This window comes from Elephas maximus, chromosome 2 (genome assembly GCF_024166365.1).
Source record: "Elephas maximus indicus isolate mEleMax1 chromosome 2, mEleMax1 primary haplotype, whole genome shotgun sequence".
Classification (NCBI taxonomy): Eukaryota; Metazoa; Chordata; class Mammalia; order Proboscidea; family Elephantidae; genus Elephas; species Elephas maximus.
Window position 1 is genome coordinate 150,472,711 of NC_064820.1, and position 23,468 is coordinate 150,496,178.

The window sequence follows — 23,468 nt, forward strand, 5'->3', positions numbered from 1 at the left end:
TGTGTATTCCTCCCATCTTCTTTTGATGCTTCCTGCATTGTTCAATTTTTTGCCCGTACGATCCTTCAATACTTCAACTCTAGGCATGAATTTTTTTCTATCAATTCCTTTAGCTTGGAAAATGCCAAGTGTGCTCTTCCTTTTGGTTTTCTAACTCCAAGTCTTTGCACATTTTATTACAATACTTTGTCTTTTCATGCCACCCTTTGAAATTTGTTCAGCTCTTTTACTTCATCATTTCTTCCATTCACTTTAGCTACTTTGCATTGAAGAGCAAGTTTCAGAATCTCTTCTGACATCCATTTTGGTCTTTTCTGTCTTTTTAATGACCTTTTGCTTTCAAGTATGATGTCCTTGATGTCATCCTACAACTTGTCTAGTCTTCAGTCATTAATGTTCAATGCACTAAATCTATTCTTCAGATGGTCTCTAAATTCAGGTGGGATATACTCGAGGTCGTATTTTGACTGTCACAGGCTTGTTTTAATTTTCTTCAGCTTCAACTTGAAATTGCATATAAAGCCCCTGATCTGTAAAGGCACTTTGCAGAGTGAAATAAGACAGTCATAAAAGGGCAAATATTTTCTGACCTAACTTATATAAAAAGACAAAAACAGACAAAAGTATAGAGAACAAAGTTTATTAGGGTTACCAAGGGCAGGAGAAAGAAGGAAAAGGGGAGTTATTGCTTATTTAGCACTGAGTTTCAGTTTAAGGTGGTAGAAAAATCACACTGATTAAGGGTAGGGTTGCACACCTGATTAATGTAATTGCTGCCAATAAGATGTATACCTATAAAAAACTGAATTGTCAAAAGTTCTGTGATAGATATATTTATAACAATGACAAAAAAAAAATAAGAGTAGCTGCTGAGGCTACTATTTATAAACAAATACCTCATGGGATTTTATTTCTTGGTTTGGAGGTTTTATGGTCATGGTTGCATGGAACATCCCAGTTAATTGGCCTAATATTGTGCTTATCACTTTCATTCTTCCTCCTAGTTCATTAAGTAGTACCGGGGGTCTTAAAAGCTTACAAGCAGTCATCCAGAGTACAGCAATTGGTCTCTATTCACTTGGAGTAACAGAGCAAGAAGCAGAGTCAAGAATAGGAGGAGGAAATGGAAAGTGTGGCTAAATGCCTCTATGAACAACTGCTCTCTTTGCCATGAGACCAGAACTGGTTGGAGCTCAGGGACCACTACCGAACACATTAATCAAAGATTCTATAGAAGAAGCCTGATCAAAAGGGGAAAAAATGTAGGAGGGAATTTGGGGAAATTCTCATGGAATCCATACTCTCTGGATCCATGGAGGCTGGATGAACCCCTGAAACTATTGCCCTGATATAATCTTTAAACTTTAAACCAAAAATATTCCCTAAAGTCTTCTTAAAATTAAGGCTTTGGATCTGTTCTTCCCAGTTCAATTTCACCAGAGGAAGCAAAACTGGAACAGACATGAATTTTAAAATCTGGGTGAACTGGAAGGATAGCCAGAATGGAAAAAATTACAGGTCAAAACCCTGCTAGAAACCTAATCTCCCTCTTAGAAAACAAGGGTGGCATATGCATTGCATAGCAACCAAATCTCTTGCCCATTAGATTTTGAACAGAGTCAGAAACAGCAGTGGCCTACTCAAAGATGGCAGTGACCATGCAGCTTTGAATGTATGTCACTCTATACAGTCCTGCCAATAATCCAGTCTAGTGCATCAGGCTCCTGAAAGGGTTCACTACCCCTCTTCTGAGTCTCCTGTTCCAGGGCTTTGACCTTAATTTTTCCCGTTTCAGTTATTTTTCCAGATCACCCAAATGGAAAAATCGATCCTAGGAATATATCCTAGAGAAATAAGAGCCATCACATGAATAGACATATGCACACCCATGTTCGTTGTAGCATTATTCCCAATAGTAAAAAATGGAAACAACCAGCAACAGATGAATGGATATACAAATTATGATACATGAATACAATGGAATACTATGCAATGATAAAGAAACAATGATGAATCTGCAAAGCATCTCACAATATGGTTGCATCCGGAGGGCATTATGCTGAGTGAAATAAGCCCATCACAAAATGACAAATATTGTATGAGACCACTATTACAAAGACTCAAGAAGAGGTTTACACACACACATACATACACAAACAAATTGTAAAAATTCAGGTCTGTAATGGTTTCACTTCGTGGGCTATGACTGAAGCAGTTCAAACTAGTTTGAAGTCCTGCTTAAAACCAAACAGTAGTTTAGCTTAATTTGTAAAGAAGGCCTGCCTTGAGCAATGTGCTCTTTTAAGATCTATCTATATGGGATCAAATTGACAACAGCAACTCAAAAGATTAAATAGAAAATGGAAGAAGAGAATTTAAGTTAATGGGGGAGGAACAGCTCAGAAAAGAGGGTGAGAATGGTTGCACAGCTGAAAGAATGTAATCAATGTCACTGAACTGTACAAATTGTAGAAACTGTTGAATTGGTATATGTTCTGCTGTATATATTCTCAACAACAACAAAAATAAAATAAAAACCAGCTGTCTGTGAGTTTGTGGTACTGGAGTGGGCTTGTGTGTTGCTGTGATGCCGGAAGTTATGCCACAGGTATTTCAAATACCAGTAGGGTCACCCACGGTGAACAGGTTTCAGCAGAGCTTCCATACTAAGACAGACTAAAAAGAAAGGCCTGGTGATATACTTCTAAAAACAAACCACTGAAAACCCAATGAATCCCAGCAGAATAGTGTCCAACATAGTGTTGGAAGATGAGTCCCCTAGGTTGGAAGGCACTTGAAATACACAGTGGCTGCAACAATGGACTCAAACATGCCAATGATCATGAAGATAGCCCAGGACTAGGTAATGTTTTGTTATGTTGTGCAAAGCATTACCACAAGTCAGTGCCAGCTCGACAGCAACTAACAACAACAACATTAATAAATAAAGATTTCAGTTCCCCAAAAATCTTTTATTTGAAGTCTCAGCACCCAGATCTGTCTCTACGTTCACCCACTCCGTTACAGCATTATAAATCATTATATTTTTATGATTCTGTTAATTATCCTCTTTCCTTCTCACTCACTTTCCTAGTCTTCCTTCTCACCTCAGACCTCAAGAATATTTGCAAATCTCACTTCCTCCCAGAGTAGTCAACTGTCTCCAACCCCCACCCCAGGTGTCACACATTTGAAACCTCTATAACTAGGACTTTCAACCTTTTCTCGGCTCTAAAATAAATCGTGAGAAGAAGAGAAAAGGAAGGGGAGAAAGACTTGCATGGTAATTCTGAGATTAAACTTGGAGGTTTATTCTAACAGGAGAGGCAGTTAGCCTGGACGCTGCTATGACCTGTGTTTTCATGCCAGCCACCAACCAGCTAACTGATCTTGGAAGAGGCACCTACAGACAGACACAGCCCTCAGGGTCTTCTGCCATAAAAGGAAAGAGATATGCTAGATGGGAAAGGAAGCTTTTTCCACCAATGGTGTTTAAATCAAGTCAGATCATCCTCTAAAAGGAGAGTTGCAGGGAGGAAACAAGCTTCTGATATAGAATGAAACTAGATAAACTAATTTCCATAAGAATGACTGAATGCCAATGTTATGATTCAACCTTAACATTTTACCCACTTTCCCCCATTAGCCACACTTCTATAGAGCAGAGATCATCTGCCTGCAAACAAAGAACAATAGCAAACACTTTCTGGATACCTACTGTTTGCCAGGCATTCTCCTTGCTTCAAACGGAATCTCTACTGCCCACAGCAACCCTTTAAGGAAAGTCATTTTAGCCTCCTTTGTTGAACGAGGAAAATGAAGTTCAGAGAGGTTGAATAACTTGGCTAAGATCCCACAGCCAGGAAATGTCAGCACCGTTATTCTAACCACAAAGCCCACCTCATTTCCTCTATGCCATGTTCCTCCACAGAGAAACATTTGACCTTTATCAGCTTCCAATCTACCCGTATTCTCAGAAGACCTATTTTGACCAAAAGAGTCACAAGCAGGAACTCTTGTGTATAGCTGGTATATTGGAGGTGGGCTGGGAGTGCTAGGCCTGTCAAATGAAGAAACAGCCAGACAGCCATCTCCACACCTGTCACCCAGCAATCCAAATAAAAGACTGCATCTCAGTTTATAATTAACCCCCAAAAAAACCCCAGTGATGCATAAAAAGTACAAATTTTCAATGTGGACTAAAGGGCTCATGACAACACTATTCATAATGCAAAAAAAAAAAAAACCTGGAACCAGCCCGCTGGGGAATGTCTAAATCAGGTTCCATAGATCAATAGGATGGAGATTGTGAAGGCCTAAAAATCATATTCATCATTGGGTACATAAAACAAAATCAAGCAAAAAAAAAAAAAAAAGCAGAAATCAAAATAATCACATCAATTTCAACAAAATAACTTTGTCACTTACTATGTGCTGACATAGTGACTAGAACTACATGGATTATGTCATTGAGTCCTCAATTCTAACTGTATGAAGTGGTACCATTATTTATTCTCATTTGTCAGATGAGGAAACTAAGGCTCAGCCTAAGTAAAATGTTCAAAGAAATTCAAGGGGAACCAATCTTAGAAGCTAGAGCAATTTGACTTCAGAGCCTCTCCTTGTAAGTGCTTATTTCTGCTATAAGAAAATGAGAGTATGAACACGCAGTCAACAGTAACTATGTAGAAATGCCTAGATGTGCCAGGGTCTCTTTAGAGTGCTGGGATACAGAATTAACAAAATAGACACGATTCTGTTTCTAATGGAGATTACATTCTGGCAGAGGTAGGAGACAGATAATAGACCAACGTGAGTGGTAAAAGTAAGGACTATGAAGAAAACAGAGCATGGTAAGAGAATGAAGAATGGCTGGAAAGAGTGCTAGTTGGTGAAGGCCCTTTTGAGAAGGTAACATTTGAGCAGAGTAAGGAAAGAAGGGTGTGAACCATGTATGGGGTCAGGGGTGGGCAGTAGAAGTGGGGATTCTCCAGGTAGAACAAACATTAAGTGCAAAGGTGCTGAAAAGGAATGTACCTGTGTGTTCAAATAACAGCAAAAAGGCCAGTGCGGCTACAGGAGGAGATAGGGAAATAACAGGAGGTGAGGTCAGAAGGAGGGGCAAGAGTGTGAAGAGCCTTGGGGTCCACTGCAAGGACCCTGGAATTTATGAGATGGGAAACCTTAGGAGAGCTTTGAGCAGAGAAGTGGCATGATCTGATTAGGTTTCAGAAAGATTGTTCCAGCTGCTACAGGGAGAACAGACTGTAGGAAGGCAAGGACAGAGCAGGGAGACCAGTCAGGAAGCTATTGCAATAACCAAGGTAAGAGATGATGGTGGCCTGCCAGAGAAGGGTGGCAGGGGAGGTGGTAAGAAGTTATAGGATTTGGTATATTATTTTGAAGAGTTGACAGAATTTCCTCATGTTGGATATGGGAGGAAAAAGTTAAATCAAGGATGATTGCAAAGGAAGATCCACTGAGAAGGATCAAAAGGAAACAAAAAGTATTTCAAGGTAAAGGGACTTTTTCTGTAAAATATTCCAATATATAATGAATTATATATAACTAAATTTTAATTATAATAAAAAAAAAATTTTTCGCCCCTCTGTTCTCTGAAGCATCACAGAAAACAAAGGAAAAGAAGTCTCAATATTTGTCATGAAAAGGAAAGGGGGATGTAGGTTTCCTCAGGCAGAACTATTGTCCTGGCCCAGACAGGTGAGTCCTCCCGCTCATTGTAAATAGCTCTAGAGACACCCCCCACCCTTCCCCACCCCTGGGTCTTTGGGTGGGGGAAGGTTGAGAAAGCCTAGAGGCCTTGAGTTTTGACTGTTCCAGTATCTCAAAGATACTGCTAATATATGGTGTGTTGTTCAAGTATCTATCAGAAGAACAAATGACTGGCTCTATTCCAATTTAATGAAGCAGGGGTCATCAAACCAACATTTCTGGCTGTAAAACATCCCTTCCCACTGCAGGCTCCCCAGTGGCAGCTGCAGAATAGATGGGAGTTAATATCTGAAGATTAAATAACACAACAGCAGGTTTTGATGTTTGACCTACTTTTTGAGAAACGAATAAAGATTTTTTTTAACTCACCACCTTGTAATAAACAGCTCAATAAGTCAGTGTTAAGCTCGCTATAATGAGAATGGTGATGCAGGGGGAGGTAAACATGTGGGTGCCCCTTTATTACAAGAACCAAATGGAACGCAGGGTCTCCCAAGAGCATGCACAGCCAGAATAGGCTGGCAGGGCCTCAGCAGGGACCTCAGAGGACTCTGTGTTTCTCCCTTCAGGCCCACGAGAGAGAAAATGGGCTACTGTTTTGCCATCACTCAATTGAAGAAGACAACTCATAACATGAGCCAGAGGGTCCCATATGCATATCTTGCTTCCTTCTGGTGGGCCTAGAAGGGGTACAATGTAAGGATGAATTTCAAAATCAAAACGCCTAAAGTCTCTGAGGCCTCTTAAGGGCACTTCATCCATCTGTAGATAGGCAAACTGGTCCCAAAGGTGACTGACTCAAGGTCAACCAGCCAAAATAAGTGAAAGAGCTGGTTCCTTTGACTGCCTTGTGAGCTTGGGCAAGGTCACTTCGGAGTGTCAGTGTTCTCATGCGTAAAATGGGAACAATATTTACCTCACAGAATTTCTTATAAGAAAATAAGACATGTACATTTACATGGGTGTGATAGGGATTATTTGTTACCCTATACTGTGGTTGGAAACCCTGGTGGCATAGTGGTTAAGTGCTACTGCTTCTAACCAAAGGGTCGGCAGTTTGAATCCTCCAGGCGCTCCTTGGAAACTCTATGGAGCAGTTCTACTCTGTCCTATGGGGTCGCTATGAGTCGGAATCGACTCAACGGCACTGGGTTTGGTTTTTGGTTTTGGTATACTGTGGTCACCACTTGAGAAACATTTCCTGGATGTTTATAGGATAAAATCTAAATGACTAGCATCCAGGTCTCATCTTAAATATCACCATTTACCTAATTCCAACCTAGCCTTTGCTCATTCCCTCCCAAATTGTATTAACCCTAAGGCACCCCTAGGCCTTTCTACTGTATCTCCCTGTCTTATTTTCTTGGTAGCATGTGTCACAGATTTTCTTATTTATTCACCTGCCTTGCTCACTGCTGTATCTGCAGTGCTTAAAACCATGCATGTTGCATAGTATTATCCTCCAGAATTGTTGACTGACTTGGCCTGAAATAAAAGACCTTCCACAAGGCCCTCTTGGGAATTAAATTATTCCCATAGTACATTGTAACTCTTCTTTTTCTGTCTAGAGTGGTGTGAATACAATCCTGCCAGTGGGCAGAGAAATGGTGCAGGAGGCCTCTTAAAGCCCTTTCTACTTTTTAAAATACTTTAACCTCTCCTTATGTCTTTTTTTGTGTGTCTACTTGTCACTGGGAAAATTTATCATTTGCAAGAAGAAGCAATGAGGCAGCAGCACCTTCCACTCCCTGAGAAGTCTTAAGCCTGTGCAAAATTGTACAACCTGGTCACGCAGTTGAAACTCAACTACTGGAAGCAAGGGGTGTGGGGGAGCTTTTTATACTCAAGAGCTAAGACTAAAATATGTAAAGAAAAATAACAATGCTAGCAGTAAGTATTGGCAGCTTTTCTGACAGCAAAATTCAATTTTAAAATAAATCAGGCAATCCTTCTAACTAGAGCTAGGCTTCAGGAAATTGGGGTTTGTGTTCAAGTGGCCACATTACAATTTCATAAAAGCTATCTTAGCTATTTCTCTGCTGTGGACTTTGGAAGATAATGATGTGCTTAATGTTTCTGCTTACATTGCTGGGCAAATCAAGGACCATGGGATAATTGGGGAAGTAGGGACTGAAAAGTGTTAGGAAGCTTTGAGTCAAGTTCAACCAAAAGGGACCAAAGATCCTAAGTCTATCTTTTAACAAGCATTGTTCTCTTATTCAAATAGATCAATGTCCAGGGGTGAAAACTCCCCTTTGTTACAAATGTCATTATGAGTGAAAGCATCATGGAAGCCCTTTCTCTGAGAGCAAAGGGTCACTGTGCCTTTCAGACTGAAATTATTCCATGTCAAGAAGCAAGATGTTTAACAAGAGAATTTAGGTTGCATGCCCTAGCTTGGAGATTCCATTAGTTTAAGTCAAGGAATACCCTGCCTTAAGAAAACCTAGTATAATGAAAATCAGATTCAATGAACTTAAAAAGTAGCTGGAAGGAATTTGAAGTCAACTCTCTCTCTCATTGCACAGAAAAGGAAACTGAGGCTCTAAGACATTGAATGCCATGCCCAAGGGAATTCATTAGAACCAAGACCAGATCCCAGGTCTCTTTACTGTCAAGGAAGGTGACCGACCATCCAGGTTTTCCTAGGACTGTACTCATTTTAGCATTGAAATTTCCTCATTCCAAAAAACCCCTCAGAGAGAGACACTTGGTCACCCTACTTCCAAGTTAGGATGAGTTCTGCTTGTTCCATGCTCAGAAATATAGCCCAAGTGACTCTGAAATAATCACAGAAGTTAATGGGGTAACATCGCTTGATTTCAAAAAGTTCCAGTTAGGTAGAAGTCATCTGAAATGGGTCTAGTATATAAACCAAGGCACGTCTATTTAAAAATTCCCTTAAATCAAATATTTGAAAGTGGATTTCTTAAATCATGGGTTAAAATGAGTTACATCAGTACCTTGTTCTCAGGCTGTGAGCCAGCCTCCTCAAAGAGAACATCTGCTAAAATAAGTCAATTTACCTCCACAAGGATTTATAGATTATTTTGGTACAAACCTGACTGAACTGTGGAAAAGAGGGGACTTGCCTTAGACTATAATGCATGTTTTAAGACTTTTAAAGAAACCACATTTTATCTGTTAATAAAGTAACTCCACTCACTTGGAGGCCGCGAAGGTTGTAATTGGTGTGGGGAGAGGTAGAGAAAGGTGGTTGTAGAAAGGGAAGAAAGGCTAACAGAAATCCTTGGCTGTGAAAAGACTGATACGAAGGTACTAGACAGAGCCCTGGTGGCATAGTGGTTAAGAGCTCAGGTGCTAACCAAAACGGTCAGCAGTTCAAATCTACCAGCCGCTCCTTGGAAACCCAATGGGGCAGTTCTACTCTGTCCTATAGGGTCACTATGAGTCAGAACTGACTGGACAGCACCCAACAACAACAAGGTACTAGAGTGAGTCAGCAAGGATCACTTCTCACCCCCCAGGTCTATGCCCATACATCTGCTATCCCAGAAACTGATATTCCTCCTGAACCACTGGGGGTATTTTTCAGAATATAATAATAAATGTGGCCAAATGTCACAAGTTCGTCACCAGCTTTCCCCAGCCCAGTGGAAGGCAATGCCATCCATCCAACTGCTGAAACCAAGCACTGGGAGTCATCCTTGACTCCTCTTTCTCTCACATCCCACACCAGTCTGCCATCAAATCTTTGTGGCTTTTCATCACTTCTGCTGCCACCACTCCAGCCTAAGACATAGTCATTTGCTCCTGGATTTGTGCACTCTATCATTAATTGAAAGTGCTATATACAAGTAGGACACGAAGGAACAGGTAAGTTGCAAGAGGAAGTGGCCCAAATGCCCATGGTCTCCACTCCTGTCACATTACCTTCTATTTCCCAGTCTACACCTATGGCCTCATGAGAGCTCCTTATGATCAGTTGACTGAGAAGAGAAAACTCCTGCCTGGTTTCCAGATGGTTCTGCTCATATGTAGGCACCACTGGATTGTGGACAGCAGCAGTGCAACGGCCCCTGTCCAGGACCTCTCCGAAGGACAGTGGTGAAGGTAAGCCTTCCCAATGAGCAGAACTTCAAACAGTGCACCTGGGTGTTCACTTTGCTTGGAAGGACAAATGACAATATATAGGGCTGTGTACTGATTCACGGGCTATGGCCAATGGTTTGGCTGTATGGTCAGAGACTTGGAAGGAAAACAATTGGAAAATTGGAGACAAGGAGGTATGGGGAAGAGGTATGTGGATAGGCCTCTCTGAATGGGTCAAAGAAATGAAGATATGTGTGTCTCATGTGAATGTTCACCAAAGGGTGACCTTAGCAGAGGATGATTTTAACAGTCAAGTGGGTAGGATGACGCGTTCTGTGGAAATCACTCATCCTCTTTCCCCAGTTACTCCTATCCTTGGTCAATGGGCTCATGAACAAAGCGGCCATGGTAGCAGGGATGGAGGTAATGCATGGGCCCAGCAACATGGACTTTCACTCACCAAGGCTGACTTGTCTACAGTCACTGCTGAGTGCACAGTCTGCCGGCAGCAGAGACCAACACTGAGTACCTGATACGGTACCATCCCTTGAGGTGATCAGCCAGTAAGTTGGTGGCAGGTTGATTCCATTGGACTGCTTCAATCATTGAAAGGGCAGTGTTTTGCTTTTACTAGAATAGACACTTACTCTGGATATGGATTTGCCTTCCCTGAACACAATGCTTCTGTCAAAACTATCATCTGTGGACTTACAGAATGTCTTATCCACTGTCATGGAATCCGACACAGCATTGCCTCAGATCAAGGGACTCACTTCACAGCAAATGAAGTGTGACGGTGGGCCAATGTTCATGGAATTCACTGGTCTTACCATTTTCCCCATCATCCTGAAGCAACTGGCTTGATAGAACAGTGAAATGGCCTTCTAAAGACGTAATTACTGTGCCAGCTAGATGGCAATACCTTGCAGGGTTGGGGCAATATTCTCCAGGATGCTGCGTATGCTCTAAACCAGCATCCAATATATGGTGCTGTTTCTCCCTTAACCAGGATTCAAGGGTCCAGTAATCAAGGGGTGGAGATGGGAGTGACACCACTCACGAGGCAAAGAAGGGAGTTACTATATTGGTTGATGTGATTGATCCTGATTACCAAGAGGAAATCTGATTGATATTACATAATGGAGATAAAGAAGAGTACATCTGGAATGCAGGAGATCCTTTAGGGCATCTCTTAGTATTACCACACCCTGTGATTAAATTCAATAGAAAACCACAGCAACCCAATTCTCCCACGACTATTAATGGCCCAGACTCCTCAGGGATGAAGGTTTGGGTCACCTCACCAGGCAAAGAACCACAACCAGCTGAGGTGCTTGCTGAGGGCAAACGGAATACAGAATGGGTAGTGGAAGAAGGTAGTTCTAAACACCAGTTTCGACCACGTGGCCATTTGCAGAAATGAGGACTGTAATTGTTATGAGTATTTCTTGCTTGTTTGTGTGCATCAAATATTTTTTGTTTTCCTTCTTTATAAAATATAAGATGAAAACAGGCCTAGTACATTTTTGGTTGTACGCATGTTAGTTGTATGATGTTAGGCACAAGTGTAACTTTATAATTTTCTTTATTCAGAGATTATGTATGGTTTAAGGAGATGTGTATAGGTGCCAAGTTGACAAGGGGTGGACTGTGACCATTAAGGTTGTGTGTCAACTTGGCTGGGCCATGATTCTCAGTGGTTTGGCAATTATTACGTAGTTTGTCAGTTGTATAATGATGTAATCACTTCCATGATGGGACCTGCTGTGAACAGCCAATCGGTCGAAAGGGAGTTTCCTTAGGGGTGTGGTGTACATCCAATACAGGTGGACTTTCTGGCAAGGTTCTCAGGCTTTTGCTCACTCTGAATCCTGCAGCTGGCTCCTGTTCATCTGACCTACAGTTCTTGGGACTTGAGCTAGCAGTTTGTCTGCTGATCTTGGGATTTGTCAGCCTCCATGGTCTGGATCATGAGTTCACCAGTCCTTGCGGCTACGTGAGTCAGGAGAAGCCTCCATTGTGACCTACAGACTTAGGACTTTCCAGCCTCTACAACCACATGAGCCATTTCCTTGATATACATCTCTCTGTCTCTCTCTCTCTCTCTCTAGATATATATAGATATATATATACATATATATATGTATATATATATAGAGAGAGAGAGAAAGAGACACTTCACTGCTTTTGCTTCTTTAGAGAACTCAGCCTAAGACACCTCCTAAGAGGCCTCCCTCCTTCTGCCCTTGCCCCACAACAGTCTAATCTCAACCCGCAGTCAGAGGATCCTATTAAACCAAAAGTCAGATGTGGCCACTCCTTTGCTCATAAGTGATACTCCTACAGTGGCTTTCATTTCACACTCAGAGTAAAAGCCAAAGTCTGTACAAAAGCCCTAAATGATCTGCTCACTACCTCTACCACCCCATTACCTCTCTGACTTCCACCCCTCCTACTCTCACTCTCACCTGATCCACTCCAGTCACGTTGGCCTCCTCGTTGTTCCTTGAACACACCAGGGACACTCTTACCTTAGGGCATTGGTCCTTTCCTGATGACTGGGTGGCCAATTCCTTCACCTCCTTCTAGTCTTAGATTAAATTTCACTTTCTCAATGAGGCCTATCCTGACCACCATTTTTTAAATTGTAATCTCTCCCCAGTCCCAGCTCCCAAATTCCCTTATCTAGCTCTACTTTTTATTTTTCTGTAGTATTTATCACTTTCTAATATATTATATGGAGCCCTGGTGGCACAGTGGTTAAGAGCTATGGCTGCTAACCAAAAGGTCAGCAGTTCAAATCCACCAGCTGCTCCTTGGAATCCCTATGGGGCAGCTCTACTCTGTCCTATAGGGTCACTATGTGCTGGAATGGACTCGGCAACAGGTTTGGTTTTTTGTTTAGTATTATGTTTACTATATATTATCTGCCTTCTCCATAAGCTCCAGGATGGCAGGAATCTTTACTCCTTTGTTTATTGATATATTGTATAGTGCCCAGCACATAGTAGATACTCAATATACATTGAATGGCTGAATGAACTAATGAATGAAACTTTTCCAAGATCACAGTAAATGATAGAGCTGTGTCATGGATTGAATTGTGTCCTCTAAAAATCTGTCAGTTTGGCTGAGTCATGATTTCCAGTATTGTATGATTATCTACCATTTTGTCATCTGATGTGATTTCCCTGTGTGTTGTAAGTCCTATCACTATGATATTAATTAGATCGATTAGTGGGAGTTATATTGATGAGATCTACAAGATTACATGGTGTCTTAAGCCAATGTCTTTTGAGATATAAAAGAGAGAAGCAAGCAGAGTGACATGGGGACTTCATACCACCAAGAAATCAGAGCCAGGAGCAGAGTGTGGGGTTCCTGCATGGAAAAGCTCCTAATTCAGGGAAGATTGATGACAAGAACCTTCCTCCACAGCCGAGAGAGAGAGAAAGACTTCCCCTGGAGCTGATGCCCTGAATTTGGACTTCTAGCCTACTAGACTGTAAGAAAATACATTTCTCTTTGTTAAAGCTACCCACTTGTGGTATTTCTGTTATAGCAGTACTAAATAACTAAGACAAACTGATATTCAAACCCAAGGCTGTCTGGCTCCAAGGCTTGTACTATTTCCACCCTATGCCATCTCTCTAGATTTTGTTATACTACTGCCCTTGAAATGCCTGCCTTTAGACATCTTTGTAGATGAAAGTCTCCTAAGAGAAGGTTCTCTTGGGTCACGCATTATAAACACATTTGAAGAGTCCAAGGCAGACTTACCTTAGTCATAGCAGGAACTACAAAGCAGGATAAGATGTGGGCCATGTTTCCAAGAAGAAGTGATATAAGGAAGAGTGGATAAGAGACATATTTGACAATCAGAAAATAAACCAAGAAGTAATTTAAGTAATTCCACAAGGCAGCGAATCAGAGATTTCCAAAATTGGCAAGTGGTCAAGGGCCACCTAATGCAAATACCCCCTAGAGCTCGAATCTCCTCTAAATCAATCTCATCAAGGAGGTAACTCAACACTGCCAAGAAATTTACCTTTTCCCCCTTTTATTGTGTAAAAATATGCCTTCTTAAAGTGTTCACCATCAACTCCTCCAAATTGGACTTTATTTCCACACATTACAGCAGGAGTTGGCAAGTTTGTTTTTTTTTTTTTTTTAATAGAGGTTCAGAGAGTAAACAGTTTAGGTTTTGTGGACCATATGGTCTCTACTGCAACTACTCAACTTTACCATTGTAGTCCAAAAGCAGCCATAGACAAATATAAGCAAATGTGTGCTGCTGTGTTCCAATAAAACTTTATTCACAAAAACAGGCAGCGGACCTTAATTTGCTGACCCCTACATTAGATCACCCGGAACATATCCAGTCTCTCTTAGCCCTGCAGATATTTTTAAGATAAATACAACAGTTCTTCTATTTTCTAGATCAAACAAACCCAATTCCTTCCTTTCTCTTTGGTATGGGCTCTAGCTCATCCAAGGGCCTGGATCCTTCTTTAACACCCTCCACTTGTCTGTTTAGTTCTCAGTGAAGTTCCTGACCTGAGGGGATGATCCAGCATTGCGTGACCACAAGAGAGAGGGACTATCAGCTCCCTCACTCCAGTCATCATGCCTCTAATACCATGAAGAAAAATCACTTTGCTTCCCTGTATACCACATCCCACTGTTAATTCTAAATGTACTCAGGATCAGCTAAAAACTCAAATTATATCTACACAGGTTAAGTACTTTCTTTCCCACTCTGTGTTTGTATCCTTGGTATTTTGGGCCTTACCTTTATCCTCATGTTTTTGTTTTGTTAGATTCTAGACTTTGACTACAACCTGTCAAGATCTCTTTGACTCCTGAACCTATCATTCAATGGTCATCTCACCCATCTCTGTGTCTTCCACAGATTGATGAGCAATTCCTCTCTCTTTTCATCCAAGCCCTTGATAAGAAATCTCTAGGAAAACATAGCTACTTTCTCCCATGGTTCCTGCCAGTTCTACTTTCCATGCCATCCCTTCTGAGGTTCAGATTTAAATCCAGAGTCATGGTTCCCCTGGCTACTTCCTCTGACTTTCAGATTCTGCATCACCAAGGGGTATAAACAGTAGATAGGATAGGATAGAACTGTATGGAACATGTTCCCATATTTGTGGCACTCAGAGAAGAGAGGGAGGAAGGGAGAGGAGCTTTACTGGACTCTATAGCAAAGGACGTGGCAGTTAAATTCCACCACAATTGGAATCTAAAGAGCTGTCTGTACCCACTTTTTTGGGAAATAAAATGACTGCAGTAATTTTACATGATTATCTCTGACATTACATTGAGTGGAGACAATCAGACATCAGCAGCCTTTTTCTCTCTCCCACTAAGCCATTGAAAAGGGAAACTTTCTCCAGTTTCCAGACTGTCTGGACTTTTGTGGCATTGGGAATTCGTGTTTTTTTCTTTTTTGAAGCATTTTTTCTCTTTTTTTGAAGTATTTTTAAGTGAAAAACAAATTCTGTCTTTTAATAGGTGTGAATCTTTAATTCTTTTTTAGGGTTAAAACATCACATCTACTTGGGTCCCAGGAGAAAAGCAATTCGGAAGAAGTGTTCGTCTCTCCCTTGTCAGCATCAATCTCAGATCGTCTTAGGTTTTATGCTGCAACAGGGAATCAGACTTAAAATCAGAGAGAGCAGAAAGAGCCAAAAATACAGAGTTCTTTATTGTAGGCCTAAGTAGTGAGGCAGAACTTCATTAGACCTGAGCCTAGACTGATGGTGGCTTTTACTTCTACTTGAATAGACAGAGGCAGCTCAGAGTATGTATGTGTGAGTGCGTGTGTGCTTCCAGCCAGTTACCCAAATAGAATTTGGTATTCATGAGTTTTATATTTGTCTGTTTAAGGATGCTCAGGCATAAATGGATCTTTAATTACCCAGATCTAAATATAACCCCATCTCCTTGCACATGAATCCCATCTTTCACTGAATACATCCATTTGCTCTTACTAACATTAGCTCTTTCTGAGCTTTCAATGAAAATCTCAGGGTAAGTGAGGGAAGGAACTTCTTGTGTGCAAAGGAAAGACCCCTGTCCAACAAGGAAGTCTTCCCCTCCTTTTCTGCAAGTCTTCCCCTTTCTAAGAAAAGTGGAGTGTGAGGAGCCAGCAGCTGCCTAATGACAGCCTGGCTTGCCCATCTGTTATTTGTGAAGTGTCAGCGTTTTTCCGGCTGAGTAGCTTTGCCTTAAAGGGGGATTGTCACTAAGTGCAGAAGGCTCCCCTGTGCTGCTCTACACAGGAGGCATCAGCACCCAGGTTTGAGGTTGCTGTCTCTGGGCAAAGACAGGAACCAACGTGGCCCCTGTCACTAAGACTCCTGGAAAGTCTTTCAGTCTCTAGTTTCCCAACAGCCTACTTCGTGTGCTGAAGCTTGCTTCTCTCATTCAGCACTGACATCCACCAGCTACTCTGATTCTCTGTTTGAATATAGAGTTAATCCCAGGCTGGAGGGGTGGCAGTAAAGGCTGTGGAGCAAAGGAACTGGAATGGAAGCTGTGTTTCAGGCAGAAGAATCTAGCTATGTATATCCATTAGATTTGCTGTCATTGAGCCTCTTCTCAGAGATACCCCAAGACTGTCCTTCCTCCTCCCTACTTCCTCCACTCCAAGAGCACACATAAGCACACAACCACACCCCAGCTTCCATCCACATGCTTGTTCATCCTTAACCCAGGACTTTTGACCTTTTCTTTGCTCATTTTTCTTCCTTTTCATCTTCAGATCACCCAAGGGAGTGAGGCAAGGCAGGATTCCAATTTATTTCATTGATCTTCAAACCTGAGACTTGCTCATACCTAGTAGAATCGAATGCCCTAATAGTGCGTGTGCCATTATAACCACCCCACGCTGCCGCAGAGGCAATTTGCGTTTCAAAAGTAATAGAGAGTAAATTGCAGAAGAAATATTTTATGCAAATTAACCAAGCTTAACATTTTGATAAAGGGCTTTTTTTTTTTTAATGAACCAAGGAATCCACTACTCCATGGCAAGTTTAACACAAAAGAAAATTTCCAAAGGCTAAATTTTTAAAGTATGTGACAGCAAGAGATATTTAGCCTGGTGCCTGAGAGCAAGAGACACTAACCACTCATAAGATGGAGCACAGAAGTCAAAGTGCATAAAACTATTAGTTCAGAACAATATTTATGTGAGTTTATGGATTAATGTGTTTCAATAATTTAAATAACTGTCTCCCTTCTTTTGAGTGGACTCATCACTAAGCCAAAACATATTTGCTGTGGGATCAATGCTACGTTTGCAAGTGAGATGGGAACCTATCAAACAGACAAGGGAAGGGGAGGAGAACAAAGACTCGCTGAGCGTGAACTGTAAGTCAGGCTTCGCATATGTTATCTCATTTAAACAGGCACGCACTGAGTCCCCTGAGAGAAAATGACAAAAGGGACCAGGAAAAGCCACATGGTGATTATTCTGGGTGAAGACACTTCCATTTGGAAAGATAATGGCTGAGAAGAATACAGATGATGTCTTTTTCACCCACTCCCAGGACACATGAATAAGATGCCCCTTCAAAATTGAAAAAGGTGGGTGGAAGACCGATTTTTTAAAAAGCCTAATAATACCCCACTTATCTCAAGGTCAGTCTTCCCAGAAGCCCCAAGCCCACATCCTCACAATTCCTAGCTGAAGGCAATTTAGAGGAAAGGGTAGGTTTCAGCACAGGCAAAAATCCAAGTCTCTACTCCACCTTAAGATATGGTTCCCAACAGGCTTCCCAAACGTGGGAGGCACTGGAATTATTACAAGGGGCCCAGGCACCCACACACACACCAAGCTTTGTCTATAGAAAGAATAATGCTCCACACATACGTGCACTGTTTTTTGAGTGTATATAAGTGATGTGGTGATTAATATAATGCCAATTTACTTTTATAAAAGTAACTTCATTTGGAGGAGTCATTGTTTATGGAACACTGAGTTTCTGTTTATGGTGATGGGAAATTTGGCATTGATCAAGGGTAATGGTTGGATAGCTGATTAATGCAATTGATGTCACTAATCTGTACACCTGTATAAAGTTGAATTTGCAAATGTTGTGTGATATATATTTCTACAGCAATAACAACAACAAAAGAAGGGTAGCTGCTGATGTTGCTTATATACAACTAAACACCTCATGGGATTTGGTCTCTTGGTTTGGAAGTTTAGTGGCATAGTTTCATGGGACATTCCAATTAATTGGCCTAATATCACTTCTAATGTTTCTGTTCTACCTCTTAGTTCATTGCATAGTGTCTGGGGTCCTAACGTCTTGCAAGCAGCCATCCAAGGTATAACAGTTGGTTTCTATTCACCTAGAGCAATAGAGGAAGAAGGAGAGCCAGGAATAGAAGGAAGAAATGGAAAGCATGGCTAACTGCCTCTATGAACAACTGCCTCCTTTGTCATGAGACCAGAACAACTGGATGGTGCCCAGTTACCATTACTTGATATTTTGATTAAGCATTCTAGAGAAGAATCCTAATCAAAAGGGGAAAAAAACACAGAATGGAATTTCAAATTCTCATGGAATTCAAGCCTTCTGGAGCCATCGAGGCTGGATGAACCCCTGAAACTATTGCCCTGAGATAATCTTTAAATTTTAAACCTGAACAAAAAAATATCTCCTGAACTCTTTTTTAACCCAAACAATAGTTTGACTTAATTAGTAAAGAATGTCTGCCTTGAGCACTGCGCTGTTTTAAAAAAACTATATGAGATCAAACTGACAACAGCTATTTGAAGGGTTAAATAGTGTTCTTAGTTGTCTAGTGCTGCTATAACAGAAATACTACTAGTGGGAGGTTTTAACAGAAATTTATATTCTCACAGTTTAGGAACATAGAAGTCCAAATTCAAGGCACCAGCTCTAGGGGAAGCTTCTCTCTCTGTCTGCTCTGGAGGAAAGTCCTTGTCTCTTTTCAGCTTCTATTCCTATGTTCCTTGGCAATCATGTGGCATGTATCTTCCCCCTCTGTTTGTGCTTGCTTGCTTAATCTGCTCTTTCATATCTCAAAAGAGATTGGCTTAAGACACACCCTAACACTGCCTCACTAACATAGCAAAGAAACCCAGTCCCAAATGGGATTATAAAAGGGGTTAGAATTTACAACAATTAGTTTTGGGGGGCAAAATTCAATCCATAACAGAAAGGAAGCTTAGGGGGCACTAAGTTTATGTTAAAGGGGGAGGAATAACACAGAAAAGGAAGGTGAGAATGGTTGCACAACTTCAAGAATGTAATCAATGTCACTGAATTGTACATTAGAAATTTTTGAATTGATATGTGTTTTGCTGTGTATATTTAAAAATAAATAATTTTTTTTTATTAAACTAAATTTGAAGAAGTTTTTGGTCATTATATATTCTCCATCAACAGATCCTAAAAGTATAATCACTGTCATGTGGGGGTCTACAATTTTCTTTTACATTAAATAGGGTTCCTCAACACAATAAACTTAGAAAGCAATGACTTCCAAAGGGCTGGCACGAATTGTAGATACAATGCCACAAACCAAGGAACAGAACACCTGGAGCCACTGGAAGCTGGAATGGGTAAGGAAGGATTCTCCCCTAGAGTCTTTGAGGAATGCATAGCCCTACCGACACCTTGATTTTAGACATCTGGCTTGCAGAACACTGAGAGAGTAAATATCTGTTGTTTTAAGTCAGCAAGTTTGTGGTAATTTGTTATAGCAGCTCTAGGAAACTAATACATCTCTGCAGCCTATAGATGGAAATAAAGTCGCTTTGACCTTAAAAACTCAGATTACCTACTCTTGCCTTACTCACTTACAAAAGTCCTCTTTTGGGGTCCTCTGTCTTCTAAAAGCCCCCAAAGAAATGTCCCTTGCAGACCTATCTTCCACCTATGTTCATTATGCAGGATGCACCATGTCCTTCTCCCTTGTCACTATCATCACCTCACAATGCAACAAATGTCTCACTCCTGTTGCTTCTGGCAGTACCTACCATGAACATACCAATCCATGGCAACATTCATGTCTACAGCACCCTCTTGATGCCCTCAATGTTCACAATGCTGGAGACATCTGCCTTTCATACCCAGGCGGGGAGAATGCCCTCTTCCTGACCCTGTGTCAGTCTGTCCCATGGGCACCAGAGCATCCTGCCACTGCCTCCATGGCTCATGGGGCCCTTTGTGAAAACAGCCACTTCAGCTTCCTTCCCTAAACCCTCTCACCATCAAATTTAGGGACTAGGCTGAGAACAGACAGTAGGGCATCCCCTCCACTATCCTGGCCCCCTCCTTCTTTCTCTGTTCCAGGTACTCCTTCCACCAAAAGTCATCCTCCTTTTTTCACCTAAAATCCAAACACCCCCATAAATTGCAACTCAAGCAAATACAGAAGTAAACCAAAAAACAAAACTTGTTATCGTCAAGTAGATTCTGACTATAAAAGGGTCCGCCAATGATTAGATCTCCAATGCCTACATTTTCTGCCTAATATATTTACTCATATGGCACACCTCCCCTCAGACTCAGTACAGACAAACTGAACTCCTTCTCACAAACCAACCCGTTTTGGTGTCTGTAAGGAAGAAAACCTTCAGAGGCCTCTGTACTCCTCTCTCTCAGCTCCACTCCCAGTCTCCAAGTCCTAATCAGTCTTTCCTCCTTGCTTCTCTCTTCCTCCATCCCTAGCACTGTCAACCTCACACCTGGACAATGAGTCAGCCCCTAACTGCTCTTCTAGCCTTCCCCTCTGTGGCCCATGGGACCAACACTATTTCAGAGCAAGGCTGCTAAACCATATCTCTGGCTTCAGCTCATTCCTCACACATAGCAATGCCGGGATGGACAGCCATCCATGGGGCAGGAAGGGGTAATGCTCCTTTACTCTATGTCTATCTTGATAGTGGCTATTTACCGGGCATCTGAGCCAAGCACTACAAATACTTCATTTTATCAATCCTCATACAATTCTGTGACATAGAAGGCTAGTACTCCATTTTATGGATAAGAAAAACAAGACTAGGGTACTTAAATTATTTTTCCTCAAAAATACAGGCTCTAGACCTATTTGAAGTCTCAAAAGCTTGTGAGAATCTGACAATAACTGTGGACCAATAGCAGAAAAAAACACATACACACAAAACCCTGCATACTATCTTAAAACACTATGAAAGCAATCCACATGCTCCCCATCTGTGTACCCCAGGATAAGAACCCCACCTTGACAATATCTTTCACTCTCCCCAGAAGCAGAATTTTAACTGGATCTTTAGTTTAATGACCTTGGAGTTTGTTTTTTGTTTTTGTTTTTTCATCTTTACTTTTTTGCACATTCTGTTTCCCTGGAATGGGACCAAGGCATGAAGTTCAGAACTATAAGAGAAGACAACAGGGTCAGGGAGGAGAGAGAGAGAGAAGGAGAGATAGGCCATGACCCACTGAACTGCCCCCTAACTCTCCATGAAAGGTCAATTCCTATTTCTCTAAATGTGTAGGCATCTCCTCTGGGCAACCAAAGTGGCTTTGGAAGAGATAAGCAGAGAAGAAGCTATGACTGTGTAGAAAGTAACCCACAGGGTTAAGAAATCAAGGACCTTCCTTCAAGAAGATCAGGGTTTAATCTGATTGGTGTCAGAAATACTTCCTTGCAGCATGAGTATTTAAACTCACTACACCAGAAGGACAGAGAACACCCTGTTACAGAATCACTAGGATGCTCTCACCAGCCTTGGATTAAGAGGCTGTCTTTCAGAACACAGGTTGAGCCAGAAACAAACCACGGCAATGACAAAACATTGCTCTTCTCCTTCTCACTCACTCATCCATCCATCCACCCAAGCATTTATTTGATACCTCTTGTATGTCTAGAGATTCAGAAATGTCCATTTTCAATGAGCTCACAGCTTGGAGGGAGAGACAGATGATTAAATGGATAATTATAGAGCCCCATGAGTGTGGATATATGCACATCACAAATTAGTCATGTAACGGCCATGTAATAGAGTTCTACATAGCCATTAAAAAGAATGATGTAGTGCTGTAGTTGACATGGAAAGACCTCCACAGTATATTAAATAAAGGGAAAAAAAAGCAGATTGCAAAACAGTATTTACAATATTTTACTGTCTGTAAAATTATATTCTACTCACACACACAAATGTTAGAAGGGTTTTCACAAAATTATCTGGTAGTTAGTTACTTATGGGTGATGGGTTTTCAAGTGATTCTTACTTCACCCTTCATGTCTTTCTGTTTTGTTTACGCAATTTTTTTTTTTTTCAAAATGAAACAACTATTTATGGTAAGAATGAGAAGCATTCATTGCAAAAAAAATTCAATGCTAAGTTTAGTAATAGACACACACACACACACACCTTACTCTCTTGGAGAACAAGACTCTCTAAAGATATCTAAAACATGAATGATGGTATTGATAGTTTTCTTCCATTTTTGGTTAGCTAGCTATTATGGACAGGGATTTTCAAAGTTAAAGATTTTTGGAAAATAAGCAATGATATCAAATGGCCCACAGGGTTCACTACCTCCAGTGACAACAATTTCTTTATTCCTCAAAAGTGAGCTTCCCTTGGCTAACCAAAGCAGCCATCTCTTGATTTTACGAGAACAGCAAAGCATACATCCCACTCCCACGGGCACTCACCACCCTCCACCCCTCCAGGCTATGTCTACAAAACACACAGCAAATGCCTCCTGGGAGCAAACGGGTATCAACCTGATCTACTCAGCCTTGACCCTCTGCTTCGTATCCCACCTTTCCTGCTCTCACACCCAAGCAAGGTTTGAGTTTTAAGTTCATTTAACAAAAACTGATTGGGCCTCCGTATGTGCTTGACTTCTATTAGGAGCTAGGTTACAGAGCTGAGTAAGACGGATGCCATCTCTGCCCTCATGGAACTAGAATCTGGTGGAGGGAGCTGAAACAAAGCAGGCTCTGGAGTCAAACACCCTGGGTTCAAATCCCAGCTCCCAGCTTACTAGCCGAGTGACTGCTCTGGGCTTCAGCTTCCCCATCTGTAAAAGGGGTGTAAGAGCCCTCATGCAGTTGTTAGAGGAATTAAATGAGATGATGTATGTGAAATACTTGGTGCAGGGATGGTGCAAAGTGACCCTGGATGGAAGTGAATTAACATTGTCTTAGCTTCTACACCTGTAATAAGTTGTTGTAAAAAAAAAAAAAAAGAGTGTATAAAGAGGAGTATCTGGGGCTGACAGGATGGAAACACTGAACATCTTTCAGCATCAGCGCACCTTACAGGTAACAGTGGTGCAATAGGGAGAGGGAACATGCAGTGGGACTTGGCACTATTACTCTCTTTAATTAAAATCACTATCATCAGAAATTCACAGCCATTGATGCAATTTCCTGACCGCATGGTTTGACTTGGGCAATAGCAGAAGAAAGGCAGAGGCAGAATGTTAATCCCTCCCATTCTGGGAAAATATATTGTTGGGGCCTCACCACGCTGACCTTTTCCACATAGAGCATTTTGATTAACTGGTAACCCTATTCCTCCCCTGCAGGTCTGGAAGGCTATTAACAGAGAGAGGGGCGACTGGTCAGGACCAATCAAATGTTTGGTTCTCTGAAAAGGTTAAGAGAGTGCAATAAAGCATGGTGACTGGAAGAGG